Source organism: Prionailurus viverrinus, unplaced genomic scaffold, assembly GCF_022837055.1.
Source record: "Prionailurus viverrinus isolate Anna unplaced genomic scaffold, UM_Priviv_1.0 scaffold_73, whole genome shotgun sequence".
NCBI lineage: Eukaryota > Metazoa > Chordata > Mammalia > Carnivora > Felidae > Prionailurus > Prionailurus viverrinus.
The window spans coordinates 107,644-119,969 of record NW_025927635.1 but is presented as its reverse complement, the minus strand read 5'-3'; the positions used below and the strand labels follow the sequence as shown (position 1 = coordinate 119,969).

The 12,326-nt window shown below is 41.7% G+C and overlaps 1 long non-coding RNA gene across 1 annotated transcript; it reads right to left on the bottom strand.

The window, feature by feature from the left end:
* Nucleotides 1-6,556: 6,556 nt before the first annotated feature.
* Nucleotides 6,557-11,511, bottom strand: LOC125159869 (uncharacterized). The gene is made up of 5 exons (XR_007149953.1): nucleotides 11,420-11,511; nucleotides 10,610-10,825; nucleotides 8,301-8,377; nucleotides 6,683-6,818; nucleotides 6,557-6,593 (listed from the first exon to the last, which is right to left on the bottom strand). It is a non-coding gene; the product is annotated as an uncharacterized LOC125159869 (long non-coding RNA).
* Nucleotides 11,512-12,326: the final 815 nt, after the last annotated feature.

Sequence of the window (12,326 nt, the reverse complement as noted above, 5' to 3'; positions counted from 1 at the left end):
GGCCCCGCCCACCAACTCAAGTTACTCCAGACAGCACAGAGGAAGAGCCCTGCAGTTCCGCGCCACTCCAGGGACTATCCAAAATGACGAAACGGAGGAATTCTCCTCAAAAGAAACTCCAGGAAGTAGCGACAGCTTACGAACTGATCAAACACGATGTAAGCAATAGAGCAGAAAATGAATGCAAAATAATAGCCATAAAATTAATTGCTGGGCTTGACAAAAGTATAGAGGCCAGCAGAGAATCTATTACTACAGAGATCAAGGGACTAAGAAACAGTCAGGAGGAGCTAAAAAATGCTATAAGTGAGCTGCAAAATAAAATGGAGGTGACTACAGCTCGGACTGAAGAGGCAGAGGAGAGAATAGGTGAATTAGAAGATAAAATTATGGAAAAAGAAGAAGCTGAGAAAAAGAGAGATAAAGAAACATGGCCACTTTGAAATGGTCTTACCGCTCTGCTTCTTTGAAGAATTCTTACTTCTTTCATAATTCTTCCTGAGAAGGACACGAAGTTGGGGTCAAATTTCAAATCCCAAAGTTGGAGTTCCTTTTGTGCACTCTTATTTCTGAAAGTTAAAATTTCCACAAATCAATCCAAATGAAATAAGCAGAGGCAATGATCCACTTATAAAATTCTCCTCTAGGGGCGCCTGGGTGGCGCAGCCAGTTAAGCGTCCGACTTCAGCCAGGTCACGATCTCGCGGTCCGGGAGTTCGAGCCCCACGTCGGGCTCTGGGCTGATGGCTCGGAGCCTGGAGCCTGTTTCTGATTCTGTGTCTCCCTCTCTCTCTGCCCCTCCCCCGTTCATGCTCTGTCTCTCTCTGTCCCAAAAATAAATAAAAAACGTTGAAAACAAAATTTAAAAAAATAATAATAAAATAAAATAAAATAAAATTCTCCTCTAATCTAACGATGTCTTCTATCGTCCTCTGTGCTGACATGGTACCCTGAAATCATGATGTCTTCGCTCTGACATTTGCCTAGGGTCTTAGGATCTTTCTCTATCATTCTCCCCCTCCAGACTTCCCCTAACTTTGCACTGACAGAAAAAAACAGAGTTGTTTCCTCCAAGATATCGTTTTCGTCCCAACTGTCACATTTTAGTTGGAGCATCTGAGATGCCAGGGGTTCTACGCAGTCTCCGCTTCAGGACACACACACACACACACACACACACAGAAAAATAACACTTACTTTTGTACAATAGTCATGAATCTTCGTAACTCATGCTGCCTTTTTTTCTGGATCCAACCTTGTATGCATAGCCATGTCTCTCTTCACTCTGTAGTCTTTATGCATTTCATCTGTTAGACCTTTACAAAAAAAAAGTTTAGAAAAGATATAGCTAAAGAAGCAAGAATAGTGTAAACTCTCTCGTGTAAACGAGAGAAGCCTTGACCACTGCACCTGCAAGAGGAAGAACCAGCAGAGAGAAGGCAGCTCTGGGCCATATGGAGTATTATGAAAAGCCGGTACTTCTACATCCTAACACCTGGGGCTCACAAGGGGTGGACTTCTCTGAAGACTGCATAAATCTGTAGTACCTGTCAGGTAGCATAGCTCAGGAACCAGCATTATAGGCTCATGGGGCGTGTCCTGTTGGCTCTTTTTCCATTTGCCTTTGCTGACCAAAAGTGGCTGAGTTAGGTCAGTGACCACTAGACCCTGTTGCTGCTCAACAGAAACAAGAAAGAACACTGATGTACTATCAGTGAAGCCTCAGCAAAGTCACATAAATATGTACAGAAGTGCATTTTGGGGTCACCAACAGAGGCCTGGGGGTGTGCTGGTGATACGGTTTCCTCAAGTTTAAGAACGCATTAAAGATACTCTTAATATTCTCTTAGATAGACGTCCCACAGATGGCCTCTTTTTTTTGGTCAACACACGTAGCCAAGGAGAGCGGGATTCTCACAGACATTATATTGGGGGTCATTGTACGATCCTTTCACTACCTATAAGTAAACGTATGACAGACTCTTAGGATCTGTATTTCTCACTACAGCACTGTCTTAAAGATTCCTCAAACATACTTGAGAACTTTAAAGAGGATTCCCAGACGAAGGGGTGGGCAACAAACCCAGTCAACTTTTTAGAGTTGCAATTCCACATCTATTCCCAACATGCCTCCCGCATCATTTCTCCTAAACTCTCAGTCCCTGCTTCCAGGAGGAAGAGATATTTGCCAAGACTTCCTACTCCTGGGCTGCAATTTCCGTGCCACAAACTGCCTTTACTCTCCAACACACAGCAATGGTTCTTCATAGATCCTTCCATGCCGATCAGCAAGGTCCTCATCAGTAGGAATTTAGCCACATGAGTTCTGGTATTATTTGCCTGCTAAACATCCCGAGAACTTCAAAGGAGTTCCTACCCGCGACAAAACTTCACATCCAGTGTTCATGGCTCTTTTTCTCTTAAGCTGAACTATTAGTTTTAATTCGTATGATCTCATTGCAGACTATACGTGGGGTTTTTTTCACACATAGAGTAGTCTTTACTTATTTGAAAGACAGCTGGGATTCACCCCCATTTTCCTGGTTCTAGAGTCTTCAGGCCCAAGCTTGTGCAGGTGTCTACATGTGTGTAGAATCATGGCATCCTTTTAGGGCCTCATCTATCAAAACCTTTGGACGAGCTATTCTTCCTGTCAAAAACTTTGGGAAACACGCTTCTTATTTCCCATAGCTGCCATGCAACATCCTAGAAGGATCTCCTCCTCCAACATCAACTTCTGCATCTAAACAGGAGTTCTGTGGTCCTTCTTTGCAGCATTATGAAATCTTTTTTAAAGGCCAGGATGGTACTTTCCTTCTAAGGGCTCATCGATCGATTCCAGGATTTTTCTAGAGATCATGACAACAGGGCAACTAAATTGCCATCTGTCATTAGACTGAGTTCCCACCAGGGCATCCCAAGACGACCCAAATCGTTTCAAATATTTCAGCCCATCTGTTTTTTTTCCTCAATTAAACCTGCTGAAACCACAGTCTTAGGTTTCTTTTACATCCAAGGCTCCTGCCTATCAACTCGTGCCAAGAAGGTAGTTTGTCTTCATGTGATAAATCGTCTAATTATCCCCAAACCCACTGCTCTGTGATGCCAGCATGTGTGAATTTACTACAACCTATATATATTTGAACTTCTATGTGCTAGTCATGGTATCAGACAGAAGAGGTATTTACAAGGAGCAAAACCAACATTGTCATGCCCTGGTAGAACTCTGTCTACAGAGAGGGGAGAGATTCATAAAATAACCACTCAAATACAGAATTCCGAATTGGGATAGACGCTATGAAATGCAAGAGCACAACAGAACAGGGGGACCCCACAGAGGCCTGAGGTTGCAGGTTGGTGTGGGGGTGGGGCGGATGTACTCTGGATACCCAGCACGGTTCTTCTCAGTCAAGGACATTTGAGGTCAATTTGGAGAATGAACAAGCAAATATCAGCCTGGTATCTCCATCTACCACCTCCATCAGAGCCTAAGTCAACCCCAAAGTCCCTAATCTTCTCACACCGACTCCCCCATTGTAGTAAATAACTCTGGGCATCCACTCACTTCCTACCTCTCCCACCCTAATCCTGGTCACCATTATCATTGACCTAAAGTGACTTAGCCACCTCCTCACTGATGTCTCTGCCTCCCTTTTTACCCACATACAGCCCGTTCCTTGTAATTAGACACATATCTGTAAAATAAAACGTATCACTTCATCCATCTGTATAACATCTGACAATATCTCATTTGTCTCAGTGGACAGAACTTTATACAACGTGGCCCCCACTTCATCCTCTGATTTCATACCCTACAACCCAAGGATGTCCTCCCCGCAACCATGTGCACTTCTTCACAGAATAATCTAGCCTTGTTTGGGATCTGGATACATCTCGCCCATCTGGAAAGTGGGGTCTTTTCTCTTCTCCCTCATTTGCACACAGCTTGCTCCTTTCAGACCTTCACATACCAGCTTCTCAGAGCTTTCCATGACCACCTACCCTGAACCACCAGACACCGTCCATAATACCTCTCAGTGTTCATTATCTGGATATATCCCTCATAACCCTTAGAACAGTCTTGTCTGCCGTATCTCTTCCTGCTGTAAGGATGCAAGTTCCTTAAGAACAGACAACTCAGTAGTCTTACCAATGTATACCCAAGATGTGTAATGGGCACTCATTAAGTGCTTTTTTGGACTGAATGAACAAGAACTAAGTATGAAGCACAAGTGAGGATAATGTAATAGCACCATCCCCTTGAAGGGATGCCAGAAGGCTGTGTAGCCTTAGTGGTTCCAAGTAGCCATGGTTTGGATTCCAGTATAAAAATACAAGCTGTTTTTTTAAAAAATATTTATAAGTTCTTTCCATTTGCTACAGATATCTGTAATTCCTTTCTCTCATCTGCCAAAGCTAGAAAACTAATCTCGTCAACTAGCGTATCTTTGTGCACCAAGCTAAGTTTACTTAGGTTTTTCTGAACAGAGATTGAGGAATCCATGAGTTCTGCGATTCCACACACAGCTGGCATGGTTCCAGGTGGTAATTAGTCATTTGTTTCTTCTTTTCAAACCAAATTCTATAGGGCTCAAACTTCTATATAAGGAAAGTGTTCACATATGAAGTCTTGCCATATTTTCTACCCAATGTTCCATCAACATGTTTCAAACTACCATAGCCTCCTCTTAGGCCCACGGGAGAGGCCATATTGGAGCCATTCTAATCATGTGACATTACCCTATATATGAGGCACTCGAATGCATGGATAATAGATCTGTCAAGTTACACTACCACTACGGAGAAATTTTATAATAGATTATATATATGTTATAGGTTAATAGATGACGTTATATTATTAGAATCTAACATACAGGACTCTATATTGCACATGTATTTTTATGAGACGTATATTTGACTACATAATAAGAACAAAATGAGATTTAAATACATTGAAAGACAGGAGATTTCCTACCTCCTTCTGGTAGTCTACAAAGGTGATTTCCTCACCACCTGATTTCTTAAACGTACTTCTGGGAGTCTCCTCCCAATTAATAGTATCCACTCGATAGGTTCTATTGTTATACCTGTGGAATGGTCACAACACCTAGTATTATTCCCAACATATTTATGGCATGGGATCATGTAAGAAGTGAGAAGCTTTAAATCCTACAAGAAATTTCAGGATATATCCACTTTAGTAAATTCATATGACATATAATTCACCTATGTAAGGCTACAATCCAATGGTTTCAATATATTCACAGAGTTGTAAATCCTATACATTTGCCTACCCACCCTATTTCACATGAATTGAATGATACAGTATGTGACCTTTCCTGAAAGCCTTCTTCCACTTCGTGTACTACTTTTCAAGGTTTATCTATGCTGTAGCATGATTGGTATTTCATTCCTTTTTGTTGCCAAATGACACACTATTTTATGCATATACATTTTTATTTCCCTTTGTCAGCTGATGAACATTTGAGTTGTTAACACCTTTGAGCTATTACGAAAAATGAGATCATGGACATTCATGTATCAATTCTGGTAGGCATTGGTGTTCATTTCTCTTGGGTATAAAACTAGGAATAAATTGCTGACTCATATGGTGACACTATATTTAGCATATTGAGAAGGGCCATCCTGTTTTCCAAAGAGACCACACCATTTTTACTTCTACCAGCAGTATTTGACGGGTGGTTCCAACTTTTTCACATCCTTGCTAACACTTAATCTCTGCCTTTTCAAATTTAGCCATCATACTATGAAGGGGTATTTCACTGTGGTTTGACTTTGCATTTCCCTGATGGCCAATAATATTGAGTATCTTTTCATGTGATTATTGGCCATTTGTATATTTTCTTTGGAAGCCTGTCTATTCAGATCCTTTGCCCATTTTTTGAAAGTTGGGTTAAAGAAATAAGTGAAAGTTAGGTTCTCTTTTCATTATTGACTTGTAAACATTTCTTACATATGGAGAAGCAAGTTGTTCCGGAGATATGTGATTTCAAACGTTCTCTCATTCTGTTCCTTTTTTTTGTTCTTTCTTTTTCTTAACTTTAAATTTTTTGTAACGTTTATTTATTGTTGAGACAGAGAGAGACAGAGCATGAACAGGGGAGGGGCAGAGAGAGAGGAAGACACAGAATCTGAAGCAGGCTCCAGGCTCCTAGCCATCAGCCCAGAGCCCGACGCGGACTGCGACATCGTGACCTGAGTTGAGTCGGACGCTTAACCGACTGAGCCACCCAGGCGCCCCCCCCCCTTTTTTTTTTACTTCAAAGAAAGAAAGTTTTCAATTTGGTGAAGTCCAATTTATGTTTTCCTTCTGTCATCCCTTCTCTGTTGGCATTTTATTTTATAAGGTTTTCTCTAAGCCAAAGTCAAGAAAATTTACTCCTAGATTTCCTTCTAGGAATTTTATAGAGTTTTAACGCTTACCTTTAGGTCTATTTTTAGTTAATTTGGGGGATAAATTGGAGTTAATTTTGTATCTTCTGTGAGGAATGGCCAGGTGGATATCCAGTGGTCCCAGCAATATTTGAGGAAACGAGTATTCCTTCCCCAAGAAAGCAGTCTTGAAACTCTTGCTGAAAAAAAAATCAATGGACTATAAATGTGAGGGTTAACTCCAGAATTCCCAATTCTATTCCATTGATTTTTAGGTCTATCGTCATACCAGTATCCCACTGTCCTGATTCCGAGAGCTTTGTCGTAAATTTTGAAATTGGGAAGCAAGAATAAAGTCGAGGACTCCTAAGATGATGCTGGCCAAGCAGCTTTACATCCACGCTCTTCAGCTTAAAATGTCTGGTCTAGAAGAAGATTAAAAGTAAAACACTTCCGTCAAGTGGACATTTGCGAATGGATGATAATTAAGCCCTGATTTTTAAAAATAGTTAGAAACAAAGGAAGAGAAATGAAATTTGGAAGGAGCATATTCTGTTACATGTGAGAGCGGGTTCAGAGCAGGTGAATGGATCAACATCAGGAATCACAAGAGCAGCAAAATCTACAACTGAATCTTATCTCTCTCATGCTGTAGAGCCAGATGAGGAAAGCGTGGATGGATTCTCACCATTCCCATGCTATTTCTGCCTCTGACCTTTATGTTTATTGATTCGAAAACTGTAGGACCATCTCTTATGGGGGGAAAAGGTTCTCAAAGAGATTGGATAGGTTTGTAAAAAGCAGACTCACAGGACACCTGTGTGGCGCAGTTGGTCAAGTGTCCGACTTCAGCTCAGGTCATGATCTCATGGTTCGTGGGTTCGAGCCCCACATCAGACTCTGTGCTGACAGTGCAGAGCCTGGAGCCTGCTTCAGATTCTGTGTCTCCCTCTCTGTCTCTGTCTCTGTCTCTCTCTCTGCCCCTCCCCCACACTCTCTCTGCTTCTCTCAAAAAAATAATAAACATTAAAAAAGTTAATGAACACAGATGTAAAAACAATTGATCCAACTAATTCTTTAAAATTTCCATAGCATCTTTCCTTTGGGATTTGTTATCAACATGCATTATTAGATCAAGCAGTTTGCATTCGGAGCAGTTTGTGGTTCACATCAGCACAGAGGGTAATGCTGGTTTCATACTCAAGAATAGAAGCACTATATCCAGGCCAGATTACCAGCCTGCAAACAGAAGACATTAGATGTAAGGGTCAAAGTCCAAGCTCTGAACAAGGAAGCAAGCGTCCCAGGGTTGGAACTTGGGGTCTAAAATTGGTGCTTAGGAGTCAAGCAGTTTCAATTTCTTATTTCTAGTAAGAACTGATCTTTTGAAGGACCTTTCCAATAGAGATTTACCTGATGGGCTAGTTATAACTCTTACACTCTCTTTGTTAAACCATATTGTTACCACCCACAGGCTCACACACCTATAGCCACACACATGCGTATGTATGTATGTATGTGAGAATATATAGGATATAGGTGTATAAAGTATAAACATATACACAATATATATACATACATACATACATACATACATGTAGCTATAATTACTGTGATTGAAAGTAAGAAAAATTTATTATCCAAATTTGAGAAGATTTAGACTTCTTATGAGGTTTATATAACTACCGAATACCTCAAGGTTTATGCTTATCATTCTAGGACTGTAAGAGTGAATCTTTTCACTTCGTTTCAAATTTACATGAAATTCTAACTGAATCGTTCATGGCCAGTGGGTACCACTGAAAAGACCATCACTTATAAATCCTACTGCTTCAAATGAGAGTCACTTTCTCAAATGCTTCTATGGTCAGGTCTGTAGAATGTGAGGCTTTCCACTGTGTACTTACGATTGAGGAACTCCGTGGCCTCATTCTCGTTGTAATAGTTGCGACCAACTTGCTTCAAATCCATCATCTTCAAAATTCTAGAAATTGGAAGAATGGATTTCGTGCCAACCGCAGTGAATATTATTAAGATTTACTAACAAACACGGAGATACACTGGGGCAAAGAAATCGATCAGTGACTTTGTTTTACAAACGATTAACAGGAAGTGCCTGATACAACAAGGAAATGACATTGTAAGGTAGATATTAAGGCCCCTTGAACCTCCATTTTTCCCTCCTTTACATAATCTACAACAAAGGGTCATGGGAAGGTCATCAGAAGGTCCTTCATCCCCAGAAATGAACTGAAACCTCTTTTGCAGACTACGTGCCTCTAATTTTCGTTTTCACTATTTGTGCATCACCGTAAGTGTAGACCACCAAACAAATGTAGGGGTGCCTGTGCCAGACTTTGGCTCAGGGCATGATCTTGCACTGAGGGCTCAAGCCCCGCACTGGGCTCTGTGCTGACAGCTCGGAGCCTGGATCCTGCTTCAGATTTTGTGTCTCCCTGTCTCTGCCCCTCCCCTGCTTGTGCTCTTTCTCTCTCTCTTACAAAAATAAAAACAACATTAAGAAAAGAAAACAAATGCACATTTACTCCAGGAGAAAGAGGCATCGCTGTGCACAGTTGACATCTGCCCCTCCCTCGACAGGGAGCAGGCATGGGATGTGGGGGTAGGCAGGAAGAACAATGTCAACAATAAGCCACAGAACTCAAGCACATCTAGGTGAGGTTCAAGTGCCGATGCATCTCAAAGATCGCTTGCCCTCCCAGAACATGAGGAGACCTCGAGAACACAAATTCTAGGACCAAACAGCTATGTACAGTGCCACTGACACACTAACATACAACCAAATCTCAAGCAAATGAAATCTCACAAACACACTTGCTAGAGAGAGTGTTGTAATAACGTAAGCAGTCCAGTGAGGTGGGTTTGAGTCACTGAAGAATTCAGTGATGACCTTCACAATCTTGTTGCCCCACCGGCTGACCAGTTCTGTTTTCTGAGGTAAAGAAACAACAAAAAGGTCTAGTGCTCCTTCCAAGGAGAGGACGCTCATTACTGGACCACAAATCAACAGGTCACTTGGGTGTCTGGCAGGAGCAATCTTAACCCCCAGAGACACAGGCAGGTAGAATATACGATTTAGGAGACCCAAATGAGGGTCCGAGTTGAATATTTACAATGATTTTTTTTTAACTTAAGCTCCTGTAAATTATGCACTTGCTAACTAAATACAGGAGTTTATTGAAGTGGGGTGTCTGGGTGGCTCAGTCGGTGAAATGTCTGACTTCAGCTCCGATCATGATCTCACATTTTATGGGCTCTAGCCCTATATCGGGCTTTGTGCTGACAGCTCAGAGCCTGGCGCCAGCTTCAGATTCTGTGTCTTCCTCTCTCTCTGCCCCTCCCCTGCTCACACTCTGCCTCTCTCTCTCTCTCTCTCTCTCTCTCTCTCTCTCTCTCAAAAATAAACGTTTAAAAAAATAGTTTTTAAAGTTTATTGAAGAGGGTCGGCTGGGTGGCTCAGTCAGTTAAGCCTCTGACTCTTGATTTCAGCTCAGGTTATGATCTCACGGTTCAGGGGTTTGAGCCCCACTTCAGGCTCTGTGCTGTGTCAAACCTGCTTAAGATTCTTTCTCTCTGCCCCTCCCCCAATTGCTCACTCTCAAAAATATTAAATTAAGGAAAAGAAATGGAATATTAAGTCCTTCCAGTTCTGTGTGTGTATGCGTGTGTGTGTGTGTGAAGATTTGGAACAAGAAATAAAAACTTTTTCAATACTTCGTTAGCATTTGAGCCCTATTTGCCATTGGAAAGGTAAAAAATATATATTTTGTTCTTAAATTCATTTTAACCACAAAAATGAGGCATGAGGGAACATCAGTGATAGCCAAACACGGCATGTGGGTTTTGTTACAAATCCTATGGGCAAGAGATCGAGAGGTGTCCATGAACCATTGTATGAAAAAGGTATATTTGCTATAATACAGGGAGAATGTGAGAGAAAGAAAGAACAAAGGTCAAGAAAATGTCCACTAACAGGAGTGCCTGCATGGCTCAGTTGGTTAAGTGCCCAACTCTTGACTTCAGCACAGGTCATGATCTTGTGGTTTGTGGGTTCAAGCCCTGTGGCCCTGCACAATCAGTGCAGAGCCTGCTTGGGATTCTCTCGCCCTTGCTCTCTGCTCCTCCCCTACATGTGCTTTCTCTCTCTCAAAATAAGTCAATAAACTTAAAGAAAATGTCCAATCACATTACTTACCCTGCTTTTGTAGTTTATGAGGCAGTAATAAAGAGTTCCCATCTAATGTGGGACACTCTCCAATTACATGTTTATGCTGGCAGAGCAAATCTGTACGAACTTTTCCATCTTCAACCTCTGGCATGTAATCAATGTTGTACTTATACGTGAGGAGTTGAGGGCGAGAGGTCACTCGGAAATGGTTGGTGAATAGCTTCACCACTCTACCTTGCATTCCTGCAAAAACCGAGGCACATGTCAATAATGAAACAAGTTGACCAGTCGCTCCCAAAACAATGGAGACACCACAATCTTGAGAGCTTAAGGTAGGTCAAACCAAGACATGAACAAGTAACGTACACTTATACACACCTGATGCCCAGACTATGTACCGGCCTTTTAGAGGAATCCTCACACAAACATACATTTAGAGTTAAAACAGGAGATTAAAATATTAAATTAACAGCAACAAGAGATCAAAAGAAAACCTCTTGTAACACAAAGCTTCCAAAAGGGGAGGGTGAGTGGGGAGCCACTGTTTGTAATAGTGTTTAGCATTCAAAAAAAAAAAAAAGGCTCAGCATAACCAAAGAACTGGGTCATTTGATTTTAGTTGCTATAAAAGGAAAAGAAAACTGGCAAGTACATCCAGGTCCCTAAAATAGGTCTCTATTTCTGCAAAGGTGGAGGTTATTACAACATGAGAGGGTGGGAAGGTACCTCTACTCACAGTGATGGGGTGAAGCTCTAAGATTCTCAAACACAAAGGAACCTCAGAACAAGATCAACACGAACAATTCCCTAACGCTAGGTTGTTAAAGGCCACCACACCTGTTGTGGAGTCTTTCACATGTTCCAAGTACTGTCGGGTATTCACCACCTGGTCTTGAAAAATGGCTCCAAGAACCCTTTTCCCCTTCAGCGACAGTGGCTGCAATCCAGCCCCCCGCTGAAGTTCCTCTGCACAGAAACAAATGCAAAAACCATGAATTTTATAGGATAAAAAACAAATGGAAACGTAAACAAAGGACAATGTTAAGTACAACTTAAGTTGAGGTGGTTGGAGGTAGAAAAGAGGGTTGTCAAAGGATCCAAACAACAGTAGTTCGGTAATGGATCACCAGAGAAGGTGAATGTTACCCAGAAGCCTTTCTCAACAAGACCCCATTCCGTGTCAGCGGCTACCCGAGCACCACATTCATTGCTGCTATGGCGTTTGCCTCCTTTCATCCGGTATTTGTTCAGAGGGCAAGCTTCTTCTAATCAGAAACTTTGTCCTTTCTCTACCTTCTTTATAGGCTAATCACCTGGTACCAGAGTGCCCTCTAGTGGGCATCAGAAAATGCTGACTAAATAAACAGTCCTTTCAAAAAAAATGCATGAGAGGTGTTTGAGTGGCCTCAGTGGATGAAGCTGAGGACTCTTGGTTGCAGCTCAGGTCATTATTTCACAGTTCCTGAATTCGAGCCCTGCATCAGAGCTCTGTGCTGACAGCATGGAGTCTGCTTGGGATTCTCTCTCTGCCCCTCCCCTGCTCTTGCTCTCTCGGTCTCTCTACATCAACAAACTGAAAAAAAAATTATCAAAAGCCAGTTTCATGATTTTTTTTTAAAACAACTGATCGATTTTTTTTAACAGCAACTGGGAAAGGCTCTCATGTTATTTTTATCACACTGTAATATTCATCTAATTGAACTATTTTACAAGGTGACTATTTGAGCACAGTGCAAGGCAACCT